The sequence below is a fragment of the Perna viridis genome, chromosome 10 (assembly GCF_037379345.1).
Source record: "Perna viridis isolate PV_CMFRI_1.1 ecotype Kerala chromosome 10, ASM3737934v1, whole genome shotgun sequence".
In the NCBI taxonomy this organism is placed as follows: Eukaryota; Metazoa; Mollusca; class Bivalvia; order Mytilida; family Mytilidae; genus Perna; species Perna viridis.
In genome coordinates, this window is record NC_142454.1 from 6,708,709 (window position 1) to 6,715,213 (window position 6,505).

Here is a 6,505-nt window from a genome sequence, read left to right on the forward strand (position 1 = left end):
TCGATTCAGATCATCAAAAATGTTTTGAAAGTAATGAAATTCATATTTTTTCTGTATAAAACAATACACAATACAATTATACCAACAAGGCTGAATTAATGCGATTAAATTCAGCTTCTCATCACTGTCAAAATGAATCTTTCCGTTTATATATACTGCCCCTGTCCTTTTAAATCCGAATGTAAGGTGACACTATCTACAAGACATGGGGTACATGAATTCTGAACTTTAATTATTTTCCAACAACCATTAAAACAGATATAAAATATTTCAAATATTTAGAATAAACTGTTTATATTTTTTTAATCGGAACATACAACAAATAATCTTGCGCTGCATAATTCAGATGGCCGTATAAACGTGATCACAAGGAATATACTTTTCATTTGCAAAACAGCAAAACATATGATATTGTAAAAAAAAATATACAGGCACAGATTACCGATAAATGAGACGCTATCTTGATGCTAGTGTCTCATCCATTTGTAAATAATCTAAATAGAGTTACCCCCCTTTTTATATATACAGTTTAATTCATTGCAGTTAAAGCGTCAAAAGCAGAATAAAATTCATAACAAAAACAACATCAAAAAGTAATTAATTACATATTAATTCATGCAGATACCAATAATGTGCTGAAATTATGAAATAAACTTCACCTTTTACAATCTGAAACGATAAAACTTTTACCATTTTGACTTTGCTTTACACGTAATAAAATATATCACAAAAATGACGCAATGCATCTATTCACACTTTTTTCGTGGTTCTTGTTTCATTGTTATTTTTTTTTATATTAATTTTGTGTTTATTATTTCACCTCATTTTTTTTATCTTTATTATAAATATGTTTTTTTTCCTGAATGTTCATTCATATTATTCCAACTGCGCGCAGTAGCCTCATAGAAGGTGCGGCAAGTAACAATAGACAACGATTTTAAAGGCGTCTATTCCCAGCAATAAACAGTTAATACTTGTGTCTGGGTTGAATCTGATAATTTGATAGATGATGTTTGGAATATCTATCACAATCATCTAAAGATAGATTTTATCTTTCCTCATTCACAAACAGGAAGCTTTGTTATTCTACTTAAACGATGAGTACTCCTGCAAGATATATAAACGGCAGCATTTATAGAGATGGTTGGTGTGTGTCGTTATGTCTCTCTCATGTGTAAGGCGGACACATAACTTCATAAAGCCTTAATTTCATAGGGATGGTTGGCGTGTGCCTTGATGTCTCTCTCATGTGTCAGGCGGAAAATTAACTTCATACAGCCTTGATATTATAGGTATGGTTGCCGTGTGCCTTTGTGTCTCTCTCGTGTGTCAGGGGGACACATTTCTTCATAAAAACATGATTTTATAGGTATGGTTGGCGTGTGCCTTTGTGTCTCTCTCTCATGTGTCAGACGGACACATAACTTCATAAAGTCTTGATTTTATAGGGATGGTTGGTGTGTGCCTTGGTGTTTCTCTCTTTCTCTCTCGTGTGTCGTGTGGACAAAATACAAAATTATGGAGAAAAGGATAACACTGCTAATTTAAAACACGTATAGTTTGTCAAGCATATCAAGCCCTTATCTCTTCAGATTATAACCACATCCTTTCGGTATGAAATCTTAGAAGCCACTTTAAACCATGGTTATATGACCCATATATGATGCAAAATATAATTATATCCTTTCCTGAATCGACCATCGATGCTTAACTTCGATTTCAACTTGTCACTGGTCACCCAAAACTGTTACCCAACACAGTCACTTATGTAATAAATTATATAGTCTCTAGTTGGATGTAATCGCTGGTTAACTGTTACTCCTACGCCCACCGTGTCTTGTCTTATCTCTGATGATGAAGAAATTTACGTTATTAATCTCTATAGATATCGTACATAAATTTGTATCTAGCCAAGTCCTTGACCTTCTGTGGTACAATTGCAAAGTAAAAAAGTTTTCGATGTGCTGGAACTAAAGAGGGGAGACCCACAATTTTAAGATGATATGTATACATAGAAACTATATATAATACATGTATACACCAGTAATGCCTCAGTTATTGAATCTTGTGTTTTCATTTAGTGCTGTGAGTCAAATTTGGTATTCATAAAGATTTTCAATTAATATAAATAACGTATGCCAAACATGACGAGGCAGTTAACTAGTATGGTCAGAAAACTCGACTTGTATATAAGTGAAATACAGCTAGGATTACAAATGAATTTATATTGAACAAGTGGTCATATCTGCCTCGATTACAACGTTTGATATATACAATCACTACTGAATAAAAACCACGTTTAAGTACTTGAGTACTAGTCGTCACGAGCTTATGCATCACTGTATCACTGACTATCCTGTCATACAATACATGTTACCTTTACTGTCTAAACAACAGGCCATATTACACAGTACTTAACACCGATCATTCCATTATAGACGTCACCTTTACTGTCTAAACATCCTGCTATGTATCACTGATCTTTCTTTCGTAGAAGTTACCTTCACTTTTTAAAAAACCGGTGATGTATCACCGTTTCACCGACCAGTCTATCATAAACGTTATACCTTTACTGTCTAAACATCCTGCTTTGTATCACTTTATCACTCACTGATCACTGTGTCATGGACATTACCTTTACTGTCTAAACAACCGGTGATGTTTCATTGTACCACCAATTACTTTGTCATAGACATCTCTCACTATATTACCTTTATAAATCTACCGGCGATGTTTTATTGTACCACCGACCAGTCTTCATAGACCATCCCTTTACTGTCTAATGTTTCCATCTGTCTTTACTATTTTTGTCGGGGTTATACGTTGGGTGCGTTTCGTCATATATGTTTCGCCGAACACTCTGTCATAGACGTTACCATCCGATGATGTTTCAATGTATCACCGACCAGTCTGTCACAGACTTTACATTTACTATCTAAACATCCTGCTATCTATCACTGTATCATCGATCTTTCTGTCATATGTGTTCCTTTATTGTCTAAACAACCCGAACTAATTCACTAAATCACCGACCAGACTGTCATTGACATACCCTTCACTGTCTAAACATCCTGCTTTGTATCACTGCATAACCGACCACTCTGTCAAATACGTTACCTTACCGTTTAAACAACCGGTGAAGAATCACTGTATATCACCGACTACTCTGTCATTGGTCTCAACCTAAACATCATGTTATGTAATACTGTATCGCCTATCTAACTCTCATCGACCAATCTGTCTTAGACATTACCTTTTCTGTCTAAACAAGCGGTGATGTTTCCCTGCACCACCAATTACTTTTTGTCATTAACATCTCTCGCTATGTTACCTTTACAATATCTATTGTACATAGAAAATACGGGAGGTAAGTATCGGAGAGACTCGTCACCATCGCGCCTAAATCTTTTTAAAAACGTAATAAATATCTTAATGGTATGGCAACGACTACAGATTTCGCCTTTTGTTTTTCAAGCTATATTTTACATCATTTTACAACTTTAATAACATGATTAAAATGGTAAACACCTGCTTTTTCTGACGGCATGTTAATGTCAAGGTCAATTTGGCGCAGCAGACAGCAGAGTAATGAAGGCTAATTCCATTGCTAGAGATTTGATGTTGTCGTTTAAATCTCATTTACCCTGTCCCTTACACAAAATAAATACTTTTCTCTTTCCTAAAGAAATTATTGTTCATAAAAATATCATTTTCATAATTTTATGGTTTCGTTTTTTAAATAATAAGAGTTATTAAGTCGATCACACGAGTTATTATGTCATATATTATGAGTAACTCGTTGGAACGTTTTGAGCAACTCGTGTGATCGCCTTCACAACCTGTGGGAAAGACTTAGTAACTCGTGGAAACAACTTAATAACTCGTGGGGACGACTTGCGAAACTCGTGAAAACGAGTATAGTAACTCTTTGGAACGACATGATCATAAAATGACCCAAATAAGCTTTCATATTAGTGATAGCTACGTTTTTGGCGCTTGAAAAGTAGCCAGTCAGATAGAATCATGACATCGATTCTCCTTAATTACGTCTTCAAAGAAAACTCGTAATAAACCAATTAAAGCCAAGTATTACCTTGTCTCATTAATTATGCCTCTAATCGGCCCTATCTTTGATGGTGTGCCCGCGTGTGTTCTGACCCAAACAACGACGAGGTATGTGTATTTTCTTTGAGATCTTCCAAAATGAGTAAAATAGTAAACAGTCACTCATTATTTAGCGCCGTTATTTTGAAATTGTAAAGATCGATATAAACTTTTTTACCATTTGGTCTAAAGAAGCAGAATTTGTAGTAAACTTATTCGTGGACAGTTTTGGTGCTCTGTAAAGGGACAACGATTTATTTGCTTTTTTTTTGTGTTTTCTTTTTCAGTTAGCTTAATTATTAAACTGGAGCAAATTATTACAAAGATTTAGATGGTGAAAATAAAAAGAAAGAGGGTTGCTTGTATTGTCTTACCATATCAGTGTGAGTAGCAAATTCTGCTTTCATAAACTTATTTCTCAATGATGATCTGTCAGTCGTTTCGTTTTATAGTTTGGACAACCGGAGAGGTCGAACTTACTTGCAAACGATAACTTCAGTACGCAATGAAAATATGAATCTTGCAATTGGTCTTTTTCCTCTTGACGTACTGAATAGTGAAAGAATTGTTGTATTTTAGATGCGGGTCACTCGGTGTTCTTAACATAATGTTATATATTTTTTTTCTTTTATGAAGACATCAGTTGAACTTAGAGAAAGTAATTCTCCTCACCTCCCCGAGATTCTTCCTCGAGCCCACAGTCACCAGTTGAAGAGGAACACGTTCGATGTCTTGAGAACTTAAACCCGGCCAGCCGAGGAAATAGGAAACGAAGTGGGGCAGTTTTTTTTGGACCACAACTGCCAACAAGGGAAGAATTAAATACAATAATGCACGCGTGAGGGTTAGCTTATCTTGTATTATCATAGATCTATGTACGTGTATAAATGTTTTAATTGCATACTTTCTTTATAATATAACAACCTAATTTTCACGTTGAGAGTTTTAACAGTGCTTTTTTTTCAGTGAAAAGTAGTTTTGATTGCACATATGTACAGATTCATCTTTATAAATTACCATGTTGATGCGCTGGCTGCAGGTGTCAGAGGAAAACGTTTACAACAGGAACAACCGGCATGCAGCCTACAGACAGTTCATTTTATGGGCGCATGGCTGTCCTGGTACTGGAAAACGTCGTGTAATTCAAAGTTGTTGTGTTATGAAGATAAGGGACAAGTTTCCAGAAAGTTTTTGACAGTACAGGGGTTTTGTAGGTGGACATAAGCTATCACTGAAACTGTCACTGCTGAATATATGTTACCATAATAATTAACAAAAAAAAAAAACAAAAAAAAAACAAAAAAAAACGGAACCCTCTCCCGGATCCGCCACTGATAAGGGCGCGATATCACACTTGGCCTTTTTTCTATATGTCCTTGACTGTTTGTGAGTGATTTACCCCAATTTATCTACATTTCAAAGTTCGCAGCTGACCTTAAATAAAACATTATTGATTTTTGGAATAAACCATTTAGAAAAGTGCAAATAACATTTCTGTGTAGGAAGATAAAACATATGACTTCCACTTCCTGTTGATGTTATATGCTATCATCTTTCTTTGGAGCACTGCCATTACCTTCAGAAATGTATTAAAGCGTATTTTGTGTTTCCATGGATATTTCAATACTTTAAGCTTACAATTTATTGATGACAAATAAAAATGATTACTAATACATGCAAAAATCTGGTTTGTTAAAAATTCATTTGCCTTTTTTTTTCGTAGAGTCGAGAATATATACATTTTTTGTATCGTATCGGTACCTATAATAGTAAATTAATTTTAACAAATGAGTTTCTGCATGAACCTTTAGCGTTCATAACAGATCTCGAATTTGCCATTTCCCCAGGGAGTCGAGAATAGATGTAAAATACAGTAAATTAATTTCTGCATTAACATATGGCGTCCACGCAGACCGCCACGGTGGGCTGATAAGGAGATACAAGTATCAACCCTTAAATGCAGTAATTTTTATCAAATGTTTAAATTTACTCCACATAATTCATATTGAAATACTATATTTTTTTTAAACAGTATCTATCCTATATCAATCAAGCCCTCAGAAAAGCAACCGGGTTATATACAGGCGTCTCGATGTTGTTAGGGGTGGTGATAAATTATCACATATTTTTCGTCACATTATGCTATTACGTGCATCCTATTTTTGTTCTTCTGTCTGAATGATTTTCGAGGTTTCACGATCCATGCAAAACTGATACGAAGCCCCCCTCCCTTTTCCAAAAATAAAATAAAACAAAATATATAAATGAAAACAAACAAACAAACGAACTCAAACTGCTTGCGTTTCATCTAGTTGACTCTTATTTGTGTTGTATCGCCAAATAGTTTGCTGTGGAAGCAGTATTTTGTATCCCCGGTCTTTTTGTATATTGCTGCAATTCT